Genomic DNA, 16,259 nt, shown 5'->3' on the forward strand with positions numbered 1-16,259 from the left:
CCAATAACAAACATCAGCAATACTGCCATTGTTCTAATGGTTTCTGCAATGCCATAGTACTAAGACTATGCAAAGCTTGTGTTTCTTCGAGTGGTGTTGAATAAGCAACATCTTATCCACTGGACATCTGCATGAAATGAAGCAACAGATTCCTGATGTAGCAGGTTAATTAACTAAGGGAGAAATTATTTTGGGTTTTTTTCTAATTCTTTAGAAATATATACATAATTATAATTATATATTTATGTAAACATAAAATTATCCATAAATATACATTTATATAAGTATATATAAAAATATATGACACATAAATTAATCTGTATTATAACTCTAACTCAAAAGATCAGATTGTTTTGTTTTGTTTATTTATTGTAGAGACAGGGTCTCACTATGTTGCCTGGGCTGGTCTCAAACTCCTGTCTTCAAATGATCCTCCCAAAGTGCTGGGATTATAGCCGTGAGCCACTGTGCCTGGCCCAAATTTTTATTCTATAGCAATAGCCCACGAAGTAACTGAAGACAAACAATCATCCTGGTAATAGCTTCATAGGTAATTCAAAAACATAAAAGTTTGCTTTGGCTGGGTGTGGTGGCTCACATTTACAATCCCAACATTTTGGGAAGCCAAGGCGGGCAGGCTGCTTGAGCCCAGGAGTTCAGGACCAGCCTAGCCAACATAGGGAAAACCTATCTCTACAAAAAAAAAAAAAAGGAAAAAAGAAATTGCCAGGCACAGTGGCTCACACCTATAATCCCAGCACTTTGGGAGGCTGAGGCGGGCAGATCACAAGGTCAAGAGTTCAAGACCAGCCTGGCCAATATGGTGAAACCCTATCTCTACTAAAACACAAAAAAATTAGCCAGGTATGGTGGTGCATTCCTGTAATCCCAGCTACTCAGGAGGCTGAGGCAGAAAAATTGCTTAAACTTGGGAGAGAGAGGTTGCAGTGAGCCGAGATCACACCACTGTACTCCAGCCTGGGCAACAGAGCAAGACTCCGTCTCAAAAAATACATATATATATTTTTTTTAATTAGCCAGTCACAGTGGCACATGCCTGTAGTCCCAACTACTTGGGAAGCTTAGCCTAGAGGACTGCTTGAGACCAGGAAGCCAAGGCTGCAGTGAGCCATGATTACACCACTATACTCCAGCCTGGGCACCAGACTGAGACCTTGCCTTTAAAAAAAAAAAAAATTAAAGACTATAGAAAATATTAAATAAGAAAATACTAAGATCAACAGAATCCGATGTTGATATTCAATAGGAATGTAACCATATAAATATATGTGCATATAACAAGCATTAAAAGATAAAGTACAAAAATAAAAATAGAAATAGTTGTGGTAGTTGATGTAACACAGAACTCCTTTTTTTTTTAACATAGAATTCTTATCCAAAGTCTTACAGCATTATTGCTACCTCATCTTCTAAATGAAAAATATGTAACCCACACACATTTTTTAAAACCACTTCAGCCAGGCATGGTGGCTCACACCTGTAATCCCAGCACTTTGGGAGGCCGAGGTGAGTGGATCATTTGAGGTCAAGAGTTCAAGTCCACCCTAGCCAACATGGCGAAACCCTGTCTCTACTAAAAATACAAACATTAGCCAGGCGGTAGCAGCACATACCTGTAATCACAGCTACTCGGGAGGCTGAGGCAGGAGAATCACCTGAGCCTGGGAGGCGGAGGTTGCGGTGAGCCGAGATCGTGCTACCGCACTCCAGTCTGGGCAACAGAGTGAGATCCTGTCTCAAAAAAGTTAAATAAATGAATAAAATAAAACCACTTAACGTCAACCTTTGTCACATCCCTTCCATCAAGTGAAATAAGAAAATAAATAAAATGTAGAAAGTTCTCATTCATAAAAGAAAACATAACCAGAGAAGAAAATGTTTTCTTAAGAACGTGACTTCTGGTTAATAAAAAGACTAAACCTAACTTTAGAGATTTAATTTCTATGCCACTGCAATACCCTTTGCTGGTTGGTGCTATAAACCCAAGTATCCCCACTATAACTTTGGCTCATTTGTTGAATGCTCTTGTGTGCTTTTTCAGACTAATTGAAGAATTTAATCTTGCGGTATTTGTAAAATATGCTATCTGTGGATACCAAAGGGAAAACACAAAAATACTTTTGTCCTCTGTTGCTTATTTATCTGAATAGATTTACTTTTCCTCCTTTGTCTCAGGCTGGGGCAAGTGAACTTTTGGAAGCCCCTTTGTTCCTTACTAAAGTTACATATAACCACTCTCCCTTTCCTATCTGTGCACAATTAACGGTCAGCCAGATCGGCTTTCCCACTCTCCTAGCTTCCTTTATAGGATACACCGGCCGCCTGGGCCTTTCCTGGAAGAAATTAACAGCTACACACTATTTATGGTAACAGTCAGAATTCAGGGGATGGAGACCCTTTGTGGGCTCCGACTGCTTCTCCCAAGGATTCATGGCCTCCTGGATCTCTGCCTCAGTCCTTAGTCTACCCATAGTTCAAGTTCACTGGGGCTGATTCTAGCGAAGAATACAGAGGTTAATTTTCAGAGGGTCGAGTCTTCTTTTCCTGCCTTGCTAGGGGAGTCATTCTCTATGCATGGGTGGTTCAGCCATTGGTGCATGGGTGGTTCAGTGGTAGAATTCTCGCCTGCCACGCGGGAGGCCGGGTTCGATTCCCGGCCCATGCAGCACGCCCTCCCATTTTGGCCGGGCGCTGTGGCTCAGGCCTGTAATCCCAGCACTTTGGGAGGCCGAGACGGGCGGATCACGAGGTCAGGAGATCGAGACCATCCTGGCTAACATGGTGAAACCCCGTCTCTACTAAAAATACAAAAAATTAGCCGGGCGCGGCGGCAGGCGCCTGTAGTCCCAGCTACTCGGGAGGCTGAGGCAGGAGAATGGCGTGAACCCGGGAGGCGGAGCTTGCAGTGAGCCGAGATCGCGCCACTGCACTCCAGCCCGGGGGAAAGAGCGAGACTCCGTCAAAAAAAAAAAAAGAAAACAAAAAAAGATTTTTAAATCAATCTTCTGATAAAACTTGCACAAAAGGAGACTTTTCAATGTCTTTTGTTATTGAGATAAATTAGCCCAACTCAAGGTTGGGGTAGATCATGGTATGGCTCTTCCGTTTCTCCCATTACAGTCTTCTTGGCTCATGAGGCAGTTTGCGCTCCTTTAAACTTCTTAGCACGTACCACCACACCCAACTGAGCTTTTCTTGGTAAAGACAGGGTCTTGCTATGTTGCCCAGTCTGGTCTTGGCCTCAGGCAAGCCTCCCACCTCAGCCTCGCAAAGCACTGGGATCAAAAGGCATGAGCCACCACACCTGTCCAAACTATCATTTAATGGCTTCAGATAGATGTTTAAGAGTTATGCCTAGATTTTTTTCTTTTTGGATCACTGCTTTTAAAAGGGGCTCCAAGCCCAGCGCAGTGGCTCATGCCTGTAATTCCAACACTTTGGGAGGCCGAGGCGGGTGGATCACCTGAGATCAGGAGAGTTCAAGACCAGGCTAGCCAACATGATGAAACCTCCTCTCTACTAAAAATACAGAATTTAGCCAGGCCTGATGGCAGATGCCCATAATCCCAGCTACTCAGGAGGCTGAGGCAGGAGAATAGCTTCAGCCTGGGAGATGAAAGCTGCAGTGAGTTGAGATCGCACCACTGCACTGCGGCCTGGGTAACAGAGTGAGACTCTGTCTCAAAAAAAAATAAAAATAAAGAAAAAAATAAAAGGGGACTTCAGCAACAGAAACAAAATGACCAGAATCCAGGGAGAATGCCTGTCAGCAAATCATTGTCTTGATTCTTGTGTGGCCCCAAATATGAGATATTAACCGACTTCTCTAGACAATCAACCAATCCTCCCCAGCTCCTCTTACCAGGGCTACAGGCTTTATTGGGTTGTGTGGGTGTACCTAGTACAGGCCAGGGAGATCTAGACATGCCAGTCCCACAGGCTGGAGATCACGATCATGTTGCCACAGGTGCCATTTCTTATTCACCCACCCACACACCATCCAAAGAACACCATGTTAGGCTGGGTGTGATGGCTCAAGCCTGTAATCCTAGCACTTTGGGAGGCCGAGGCAGGTGGATCACTTGAGGCCAGGAGTTCAAGACCAGCCTGGGTAACACAGTAAGACCTCATCTCTACCAAAAAAAAATTAACCAGGTGTGGTGACACACACCTATAGTCCCAGCTACTCAATGGAGGCTAAGGTGGGAGGATCACTTGAGCCCAGGAGGTCGAGGCTGCAATGAGCCATGATGATGCCACTGCACTCCAGCCTGGGCAACAGAATGAGACCCTGTCTCAAAAAAAAAAAGTTTTAATTAAAAAAAATGTAACTAATGCAAATGACCTTGGCTATAAAATACAGAACACCACACCTTATAGACAGTCATAAAGTAGAACTGTCAGGGAAACACAGGAAAAAAGACACAGACACAGAGAATAAGAAAGTAAAGAACACGCACATAGGGAACACATACACTCATGAAAGATAACCTGCCTCTTTGATCCCCAACTCCACTGTTAAATATCAAGCTCCACTTGCTGACTTTCAGCATTCCTATGAGAAGCCCAGAAAATCAGAATGGTGTCACTTTACAACAGTGTACATCTTCAGAAGCATTCCATAATTCTATTTCAATCACAATATTAAAATGTGGAGATGGTTCTCATTTCCACTCCAGTGGTTTTCTTAATCTCTACTATGGCAAAATATGAGAATGTAAGTAACCAAATTAACCACCTCTCAGCAGGAAAAATGGAACTGCTCAGAAATCTCCTGTTTGTACAAATTGTTCCCAAAAATCCTCCTGCCAAACTTTTAACCTATTCCTCCTAAACTTGGAAGTGAGTGGTAACAAACTTAGAAAGTAAAGTTTCAGCTATGAATCATACATAGTTCCTATTTTGACCAAAGTTCTAGGTTATAGGCCTCTCATTTTCTTCTCCAAGTTCAATGGGCCTGCTATTTTTTTTATATGAAAGCAGTCATAGTGCACCTTTTTTTCTCTCCCTGAAGGCTTCCCATAATCTATTTATAGGGCTGGAAGTTTTCCAAGCCCAAACATAATTTATTAACGAAAGTGGCTGTGCCATTTTTGATGACTGACAATTTTTGTCTTGTTTTTCTCTTATCCCAAGGGAAAATCAATTGCCCAGCAAATTAATGTATCCCTCATCCTTTCATCCTTAGAGACCAACAATCAAAACTGATTTAGTCTCAATTGCTCTATTTCTGGCTCTGAGTGGATGTTAATCCTCAATAACAGGTCTGTTGGACTAAGTAACAGGCTGGGTATCCAGGGACAGTGGTTTCTGATCTGTCTTACTTGTTCCCTGACTCACTGGGAGGCTTTGAACAACTCACTGTATTTTCTCAGTTTATTTAATAAGATTAGCAATGCAGTTAAAAGGAACATATTTGGGGACCGGGCGCGGTGGCTCATGCCTGTAATCCCAGCACTTGGGAGGCTGAGGTGGGAGGATCACGAGGTCAGGAGATAGAGACCATCCTGGCTAACATGGTGAAACCCCGTCTCTACTAAAAATACAAAAAGTTAGCCGGGCATGGTGGTGGGCACCTGTAGTCCCAGCTACTCGGGAGGCTGAGGCAGGAGAATGGCATGAACCCGGGAGGCAGAGCTTGCAGTGAGTGGAGATCGCACCACTGCACTCCAGCCTCCAGCCTGGGCAACAGACCAAGACTCCGTCTCAAAAAAAAAAAAAAAAAAAGAACATATTTGCTTGTTGCTTGTTTTTTTAATTTAAAAAAAAAAAATGGTATCCACTACTGCAATTAAATAAGATTTTGTTTTTTTTTTTTTTGAGATAGGGTCTTGCTCTGTCACACAGGCTGGAGTTTAGTAGTATGATCATAGCTTACTACAGCCTTGAACTGGCTCCAGCGATCCTCCCACCAGCCTCCCAAGTAGCTGGAATTACAGGTGTGTGCCACCACACTCCACTAACTTTTTTTAAATTTTTTGTAGAGATAGAGTCTCGCTGTGTTGCCCAGGCTGGTCTCAAACTCCTTGGCTCAAGCAACCCTCCCATCTCAGCCTTCCAAAGTGTGAGTTTTTTACAAGTGTGAGCCACCACACCCAGCTGATTAAATAAGTTTTAAACAACTAGCTCAATCCATAGTCACCAAATTCATACCTGTACCTTCATAAAACAGGTCCATCATAGTTTAAACTGGAATCGCTGGGGTGATCCTGGTCCACAGACCTCCATAGAGTACAGCAAAGTCAGTCAGAGGGGCCTTTAAGATGCATCCCTTGCAACATGCACTTTGGCCAGTCTCCCTTCTGCCCTGGGTTTCTGGCATCAAGTCACTGGTCTGGGAGCCTTGGAACCCTGCAGAGGGCAAGAGCGGGCTCTTCCACCTGAGCAGTGAAGCCTCCCTTTGGCCCATACACTGTTGTCCCTCAAATATACCTCTTAAGATTTATGCCAAAAGACAGGAAAAGCAATTTACTATAAATATCGGCATTTCAAATGTTTTGTTATTGTTTAATATGTGAGGGTATTTCCTCCCCTGACTGGCTGAGGTTGACAAGTGTTACTTAATTCTTTTTTTTTTTCTATTCTGTTAGTCTCCATCAACATATTTCTACATCACCAATCCCACTGCTCAGTGTCCCATAAAGGTCTGTGTTTCCATAAACACAGGCAACAGCATGGGTGTGCTAGTCCAGGAATACCACTGCACCTCCTCCACCCCAAGCTTAACTTCCCAAGAGAAGGAGGAAGTGATGGTGTTGGAAAAGAGCCCTAAAATGTTGTCATTGTTGTTGTGAATCTTTAAATAGAACTTAGTATCTGTAAAGGGTTTTGGGAATCATCTTTACTCACAACTGTTCATAAAGATGCTATGAGAAGGAAGGGCCCTTCTGTTAGCTCTGGTCTTTGATTTTTATCTATATCACATGCTGCCTTACTACATGAAACTGGGCCTCATAAAGTAAAAATTATCCTGCTAAAATAAAATCAGGATTCCTTAAAAATCAAAGACTTGAAAGTTTGGCACAGTGGTGCACACCTGTAGTCCCAGCTACCTGGGAGGCTGAGGCAGGAGGATCACTTGAGCCCAAGGATTTAAAGCTTAGTGCACCATGATCACACCTGTGAACAGCCACTGCACTCCAGCCTGGACAACATAGCAACACCCCATTAAAAAGAAAAAAAAAAAATCAGAGGTTTGAATTTCTTTTTTATCCATGTGATCATGAAGAAGATAAAATTAATTTAGATGACACCATCGCTAAGAACTCTGCTTGTCTCCTAGTGATAACACCACACCCTTTGCACCAACAACAAAATACTTTTCTCCCTTTGACGTTTTTTATTTTCTATGTCATTAAATCAGGTTATTTGGCAAGAAATGTAAGGAAAAAGAGAATTTCAGGATAATTATAGTAATATTAATTTTGACTAAGCAAACATAAAAGTTACTTAATGAAGCTTGTTTACCAAACTTTTATATATTGCTAAATCTTCTTGCAAGATTTTCGTTTTCCCTTTGAGGTTACCCACTTGTAAAGTCCATTAGTTTTTGTTTCTTAAAAAAAAGCAGTTGTGGCAAATAGGCTCAAAATATTTGCAGCCTCTAAAAATAAACATCTTTCTTTTGAACAACATTCTTAACTCTAAAGTTCTGGCTACTCCCAAGAGAGACAAGGCTAGTTAGGTGGCAATTTTAAAGATAAGAGAGCTCAGGCAGGTTACACAGATATCCTTCCTGGAACCCCTTGGCCTGTCATCTTCCTGCAACATCTAGCAAATTATGGTACTTTGTTAGCTCCCAACAACAAAAGAGGCCTGCAGAGCCAAGAGGTGAGAAGCAGAGACAGTGGAGTGGAGGGCAGGCAGGGAGAGCCACCGTGTTCAGTAGGATTTAGTCTACTAATAACAAGGAAATCAGATGCAATGCTCCAGGAAAAGGCAACCTCCAGTACCAAATGTATTTTTAAATGTTTATGTCTTTTGTGCAACTATAAGAAGGTTTTAAAGAACTACAATGAACAAAATGTTAAATACTCTGACAGATGGACATCTCATAGATACGTAATGCAAGCAATCTGTAAGGAAGAGAGATACAGGAAGGGAGAGAAGGAAGCACACAGCCAGGACAGCAGGATAAAGAGGAAGATGACATTTTCCAAGCTAACAAATGGTTTTTAACTGTCCTAATCCTGGTGCTTAAGATCCTTGAAAACAATAACCTTCCAGAAAGCAAATACAAGCAGCCAACAAACAAGAGAACAAGTAGCATCTCACGTAGCTCTGTCAAGTCACCATTCACTGGAGGAAAAAGGGAGGGAGAACCAAGCCATGAACAACCCAAATAGTGTAAATAAATCAAATTATGGAAGGAACTTCTGAGCAACAGCTGCCGTCCTCCCATTCACTTTCTACTTCCTTTGCATGCTGAGACCCATCCACAGTTCAGTGAGGAAGGAACGGTGCCAACCATTATCCTGCTTTATGTAGTTAGTGGAGAAAAAAATGAGAATCTTATGATTTCTTACAAAGGTAAGTACTTGGCCAGGCGCAGTGGCTCACGCCTGTAATCCCAGTACTTTGGGAGGCCGAGGCAGGTGGATCACAAGGTCAGGAGATCAAGACCATCCTGGCTAACACGGTGAAACCCCGTCTCTATAAACATACAAAAATTGGCTGGGCGTGGTGGCGTATGCCTGTAGTCCCAGCTACTCGGGAGGCTGAGGCAGGAGAATCGTTTGAACTCAGGAGGCGGAGGTTACAGTGAGCCGAGATCGAGCCACTATACTCCAGCCTGGGCAACAGAGCTAGACTCCATCTCAAAAAAAAAAAAGTAAGTACTCACACTTTAGAGTACTGTAGGGTCCACACCTTCACCTGCATGACTATGGAAATATGGGGAAATTAATCTTTACCAAAAAAAAAGTAAGTCATATCCATTCTAAATAAAGAAATATGTTTATATCTACAGTCACTGGCATATTAACACTCAGACAATTCTACTTATGTACTTCACATCAGTCTGATTAGAGTATACCCATTTTCAAATGTAAATAGCTATATGTAGCTTCAATAATATCAGAAAGGCAAAGCTGTCATTATGTGGTTTATGTGCAAGTTAATGAGTAACTGTTTCCAGAAAACTACAAAAACAATATACCTACAAATCAAAAAGAAAAAGACAAACAACCCAACAGGAAAATAAGCAAAAGACGTGAACAGGTGGGTCCTAGAAGGAGACGTAAAAAACTAAATATCAACAAATAAGTGAATGGATGAACTGTGACATACTCGTACGATGGAATATTAAACAATGAAAATCAATGAATCAGAGTCACATATATACCAAGATGGATGAATCTCACAGTTGAGAGGAAGGAAAGCAACTTGCAGAAGAATGTGCAACATACAGTAAAACTGTAATATTAATTACATACAATTTTTTTTTTTTTTTTTGAGGCAGAGTCTCACTCTGTTGCCCAGGCTGGAGTACAGTGGTGTGATCTTAGGCCACTGCAGCCTCTGCCTCCCAGTTTCAAGCGATTCTCCTGCCTCACATTCCCAAGTAACGGGGATTACAGGTACCCGCCACCACATCCAGCTAATTCTTGTATTTTTAGTAGAGATGGGATTTCACCATATTGGCCAGGCTGGTCTCAAACTCCTGACCTCAGGTGATCCACTCGCCTCAGCCTCCCAAAGTGCTGGGATTATAGATGTGAGCCACCATGCCCAGCCAATTAGACACAATCTTGTTTGTTTTTGTTTTTGTTTTTTGAGACGGAGTCTTGCTTTGTCACCAGGCTGGAGTGCAGTGACACCATCTCGGCTCACTGCAACCTCCACCTCCCAGGTTCAAGTGATTCTCCTGCCTCAGCCTCCCAAGTGGCTGGGATTACAGGCGTGCGCCACCATGGCTAATTTTTTTATTTTTAGTAGAGACAGGGTTTCACCATGTTAGCCAAGATGGTCTCAAACTCCTGACCTCATGATCCATCCGCCTCAGCCTCCCAAAGTGCTTGGATTACAGGCATGAGCCACCGCGCCCAGCTGGATAGAATCTTAAAGTATCTCTTAGGGATCCATGATAGGACTAATATTAGGCTGGTACAACTTGACACGGCCGGGCCCACACACTACCAGCTGTCAAATACTTTGAAAATCAACCTTAACATTCATATGCAACAAAATTGTTAAGCAACACATAAGCATGATAAACACCAAATTCAGTACAGCAGCTTCCTCTGGGGAGGAGGAAGACGTCACAACCAAATTAGCAATATTTTATTTCTGAACTAGGATGCTAAAGCAGGTATACACTTACTGTATAATCATTTATACCTTTTCATAGATCCTAAATATTAAGTAATTTTTAAACTATATATATAGATATAATTTAAGTTGGCCGGGTGCAGTGGCTCACACCTGTAATCCCAACACTTTGGGAGGCTGAGGCAGGCAGGCAGCTTAAGCTCAGGAGTTTGAGACCAGCCTGGGCAACATGGCAAAACCCCATCTCTACAAAAAACATAAAAGTTAGCTGGGTTTCTCTCAGTGAGACTCTGTCTCTGAAAGATTAAAAAAAAAAAAAAAAAAGACATCTCTTTTAAAACCACTTTAGATAATGGTTTTCATACTAGAATGTTAAGGAAATACTTGCTCTAGTGGAATGTTTTTAAAAAATTCAAATCGCGCCGGGCGCGGTGGCTCACGCCTGTAATCCCAGCACTTTGGGAGGCTGAGGCAGGCGGATCATCTGAGGTCAGGAGTTCGAGACCAGCCTGACGAACATGGAGAAACCCCATCTCTACTAAAAATACAAAAAAATTAGCTGCGCATGGCGGCCCATGCTTGTAATCCCAGCTACTCGGGAGGCTGAGGCAGGAGTATCACTTGAACCCAGGAGGCAGAGTTTGCGGTGAGCTGAGATCCAGCCATTGCACTCCAGCCTGGGCAACAAAGTGAAACTGTCTCAAAAAAAAAAAAAAAAAAAAAAATTCGTATCTCCCCAAAATTAGTTCCTTTCTGTCCTTCTTGAGTTTGTGTTAACCTTTAACTCTGCCTCCAAAGAACCATCCATTTCCGTGCAACCGCATTGATAAATGGAGAGTTCGTACTAAATATTTGATACTTGGTCTTATTTAACCATCAAATCTTAGCATTCTGACTGGTTAAAGACAAAAAAGTAAAATTAAAAATTTGAATTTAAATTTAAAAAAGTAAAATGACAGTAGATGAGAAAAAACAGCAGGAAAATTAACTGTAGTGTGATGTAAAAGCTGTGTGTTCTAGCATGCCAACCAGCAATGCAGCTCTTTAACAGGTATTCTTACGTTGAAAAGTATTTGAATCAAGCAACTATGAAAATAGAGGGTGTCTCTGGGCCGGGCACGGTGGCTCACACCTGTGATCCCAGCACTTTGAGAGGCCAAGGTGCATGGATCACTTGAGATCAGGAGTTCGATACCAGCCTGGCCAACATGGTGAAACCCCGTCTCTACAAAAAAAAAATAAAAATAAAAATAAATTTAAAAAATCCAAAATTAGCCACGCAAGGTGGCGGGCGCCTGTAGTCCCAGCTACTCGGGAGGCTGAGGCAGGAGAACAGCTTGAACCCAGGAGGCAGAGGTTGCAGTGAGCCAAGATCACGCCACTGGCAGCCTGGGCGACAGAGTGAAACTCCACCTCAAAAAGAAAAAGAAAAAGAAGACAAACAAAAGAAAAGAGGGTATCTCTGAAAAATAGATTTGATTTTTGAAACAGCAGAATCTCAAACCATGAAATCTGTTAAATCCTCTCTTTGCCCCTGCTTTACTTGTGACTGCTAGAGAGCTTGCAAACTGGTTTGCATTCCATTTCTAAACATGGCAGAACTTTCTCACCTGAAAAGAAACAACCAGAATTACTTGTTCTGAGTTTTCCCTAAAGATACATATTTGCCAATACTGTGGCCACAACTTTGAGATCTGATATGAGGTCATAGCATCTCAGGGAAAGAACAGAATGTACTTCTGTGTATACTAAATTCTTTTTGTTGTTGCTTGTAACATGCACAATGACTCCATCAGAAATTTATCTGCGGCCGGACGCTGTGGCTCACACCTGTAATCCCAGCACTTTGGGAGGCCGAGGCAGGCAGATCACGAGGTCAGGAGATCAAGACCATCCTGGCCAACATGGTGAAACCCAGTCTCTACTAAAAATACAAAAATTAGCTGGGCGTGGTGGCGCGTGCCTGTAATCCTAGCTACTCTGGAGGCTGAGGCAGGAGAATTGCTTGAACCAGGGAGTCGGAGGTTGCGGTGAGTTGAGATCACGCCACTGTACCCCAGCCTGGCAGGAGCAAGACTGTCTCAAAAAAAAAAAAAAAAATGAAAGAAAGAAATTTTTCTGGCTTAAGGCTGGGCCTGGTGGCTCACACCTGTAATCCCAGCACTTTGGGAGGCCAAGGTGGGTGGATCACCTAAGGTCAGGAGTTCAAGAGCAGCCTGGCCAACATGGTGAAACCCCATCTCTACTAAAAAATACAAAAATTAGCTGGGCGTGGTGGCGAGCACCCATAATTCCAGCTACTTGGGAGGCTAAGGCAGGAGAATCACTTGAACCCAGGAGGCGGAAGTTGCAGTGAGCCGAGATCACGCCACTGCACTCCAGCCTGGGCAACAAGAGCAAAACTCTGTCCCCTCCCCCCCAAAAAAAAAAGAAAAGAAAAAAGAAATTTATCTGGCCTTTAAAAAAAAGAACACCAGGCTGGGCAACCAAGCAAGACCCTGTCTTTACAAATCAAAAACAAAAAACCTGCTTCCGTCTACTTCTGGGATTCCTTTTTCTTTAGCATATCTTCTAGCTCATTAAAACAGTTAGGATTTATGGATCTTCTTGTGAAGATAACACTTCCTACAACAAAAATATTCCTTCTGACCCTTTATCTCCAATGACTTGGATTACAAAATTCTTCAATTTTCTTTTCACAGAATTTCAGACTACAGTTTTGAGATTTCTAAGAAATATTTTTTTCCTTATCTCAAATCCTTCCCTATAGAAATATCCCTGATCTGTCCTCAGCCCTCAAAATACATATAATATGTTCTCAACCAACAAGAAACACCACTTAAGTTGTTTCCTCCCCACTGGTGAACAATTAGAACACTCCTTTAAAAATGTCTTATGCATTCCACAACATTTTCCTGAGTAGAAACAAAACTTGAAACACCAAAGGAACTTGAGATGTCGGACTACTGAAACAAAAGAAAAATCTCTGTGGTATTCTTTGGGTGAACTCTTTCAACTTACTTAAAAAGCTGGCCAACTAAGAGAGGTACTAAGATTTGCATCTGTTTTAAAATGCTTATTTTGGCCAGGCATAGTTGCTCACACCTGTAATCCCACCACTCTGGAAGGCAAAGGTGGGAAAATCGCTTGAGCCCAGGAGTTCAAGACCAGCCTCAGCAACACAGCTAGACCACATCTCTATTCTTTTTTTTAAAAAGCTTATCTCAGTATTTCTGTATTCCTTTGGACAACCTACAGTGCAAAAAAAAGAAGTGAAGTATCAGTGACACCTACTTTGTTATAGCTTAAAAGTGAGAACAGGTAAATTCTCTAACATACATAATCAAAATTGTAAGTTCTCTATTTGAAAAAATGATAAAACAGCAATAAGAATCACTGGCTAGGTGTGGTAGCTCATGTTGAAATCCCAGCACTTGGAGGCCAAGGTAGGAGAATCACTCGAGCCCCGGAATTTAAGACCAACCTAGGCAACATAGTGAGATCCCATCTCTACAAAATATTTAAAAATTAGCCAGGTGTGGTGGCACACAACTGTAGTTCCAGCTCCTCAGGAGACTGAGATGGGAGGATTGCTTGATCCCAGAAGATGGAGATTGTGCCACTACACTCCAGCCTTGGCAACAGAGCAAGACCCTCTCTCCAAAAAAAAAAGAAAAAATTGTTAATATTTATTTAGTACTCAATTGATGCCAGACACTTTACATGCACCATCTCTTTGATCCTCACTATGTTATAAGCCTATAACATAGAAACCATCTACCTCATTTAAGGAAACAGAGAAGTTAAATAACTTGTCCAAACCATACAGCAAGTTACCGGCAAAACTGGCTTGAACACAAGTCTGTTGGGCTCCAAAACCCATGTCCTTAAACAGTACCATGAGAGACCTCTTAATGGACAAGATATATCCAGTCTACTCATTTACCCCATAATTCTGTACAGAAACTTAGCACAGCACATTTATATGAGCATTCAACATATGAAGTAGTTAACAGACTAATATAGTTACCAAACTAAAATTGACCTACGTTAATTTCTATTCTCAGTTCTTCTGTGCCCTTCCTCCTCTGAAAAAAAAAAAAAAAAAAAAAGAGAAAGGGCCAGGTGTGGTGGCTCATGCCTGTAATCCCAGCACTTTGGGAGGCCGAGGCCGCTGGATCACCTGAGGTCAGGAGTTTGATACCAGCCTGGCCAACAAGGCAAAACCTTGTCTCTACTAAAAATACAAAAATTAGCCGGGTGTGGTGGCATGTACCTGTAGTCCCAGCTACTCAGGAGGCTGAGGCAGGAGAATCACTTGAACCCAGGAGGTGAAGGCTGCAGCAAGCCGAGATCACGCCACTGCACTCCAGCCTGGATGATAGAGTGAGACTCCGTCTCAAAAAAATAATAAAAAGAATGAAAGAGAGAGAAAGAAAGAAAGAAAGAAAGCCAGCCAGCCAGCCAAGGTGGTTCATACCTATAATCCCAGCCCTTTGGGAGGTTGAGGCAGGAGGATCACTTGAGTCTGGAAGTTCAAAACCCACCTGGGCAATATAACAAGACCCCATCTCTTGAAAAAAAAAATTGCTTTAATTAGCTGGACGTGGTGGCATGAGCCTGTGTTGGGAGACTAAGGTGGGAAGATTGCTCGAGCCCAGGAGTTTGAGGCAGCAGTGAGCTATAATCATGCCACTGCACTCTAGCATGGACTACAGAGTAAGACTGTCTAAAAAAAGAAAAAAAGGAAGAAAAAGCAGCTTTTTGCCCACTGTTGCAGTTAACTGGCAAACTTGGGTAATAAATTAACTAACAGAACTGGTTTAGCAACAAATGAGATGCACAAGGTCTTTAAATTATAACCCTAGGTATATTGGTGATTTGAAAGGTGATCTAACAGCATTTAAAGTAAGTTAAATTTTATATTTATGGGGCTTTCAAAACCACAGTCAAAAATAAGAACCCAGGCCTGAGTAACATGGCAAAACCCCATCTGTACACAAAACGCAAAAATTAGCCAGGCGTGGTGGTGCACACCTGTAGTCCCAGTTGCTAAGGAAGCTGATGTGAGAGGATTGTTTCAGCTCAGGAGGCAGAAGGTACAGTGAGCCGAGATCATGCCACCGCACTCAAGCCTGGACCACAGAGTGAGACCCTGCCTTAAAAACACACACACACAAAAAAAAGAAGAACCCATATTTATTAAATCTTAGTAATAAACCCTGATATCAAATACCTAGATGAAAAGGAAAAAGGTCAAATTCTAGCTACTTTGCCTAATTATTCCCAAGGTTCCATGTGTCAGAAACATTTAAATAAGATAAACATACAATTGTCCATAGCAATTATCTCTAGGAAGAGAGACTGCAAGAATGGAAAATGAAAGTAATATGGGGAAGGGCTTTTGCCCATATGTGCATGTGTGCATGTGTCTGTGTGTGTGTGCTGGGGTTTTTGTAATAACAAAAATTCCTTAAAAGGCATTCAAAGTCTCATCAGACTTAATTTTCATCTGCATCCATGAGCTTGGCATAAGGATTACACATTTCATTATCTAATAAAGGGGACACCATTAAGGAAAAGAGCAACATTCTCTCTGCCCCTTTGGCCTCTCCAATTGAACTAAAACAAGACTTATTATGTTTTTACCCACTCCAAAACAAATGTTTCCATTTCATCAGAAGCAAGAGAGAAAAATCTTAAAGGACATTAACCTTCAAGCAGCTCCGAAGGGAAAGGAATATTAGAACTTGAGAAACAAAATGGAGAATGAAACTCCCTTGACACTCTTCAGGTAACAAGGAGAACCACACAGTTAAAGAGCTATTCTCTCCACATAGTGAAAGCCTGAGGTGGAAACTGATGAAAAGTGTCCCAGAGAGCAGCCTGCTCGCTGCCTCCGGTACTCACTCATTTATCCATTCTTCTGAGCTTAAAGAGAAAAGATAAAAATGACAAGCGCTTTAAAA

At 42.1% G+C, this 16,259-nt stretch overlaps 1 protein-coding gene and 1 non-coding gene across 6 annotated transcripts in view; one reads left to right on the forward strand and one right to left on the reverse strand.

The window, feature by feature from the left end:
• SYNE2 (spectrin repeat containing nuclear envelope protein 2) overlaps positions 1 to 16,259 on the reverse strand; it is a 379,604-nt gene that overhangs the window by 349,906 nt on the left and 13,439 nt on the right. The window lies entirely within an intron of this gene.
• On the forward strand, positions 2,617 to 2,686 carry TRNAG-GCC (transfer RNA glycine (anticodon GCC)). Its single transcript has one exon. It is a non-coding gene; the product is annotated as a tRNA-Gly (tRNA).

This window comes from Hylobates moloch, unplaced genomic scaffold (genome assembly GCF_009828535.3).
Source record: "Hylobates moloch isolate HMO894 unplaced genomic scaffold, HMol_V3 SCAFFOLD_16, whole genome shotgun sequence".
NCBI lineage: Eukaryota > Metazoa > Chordata > Mammalia > Primates > Hylobatidae > Hylobates > Hylobates moloch.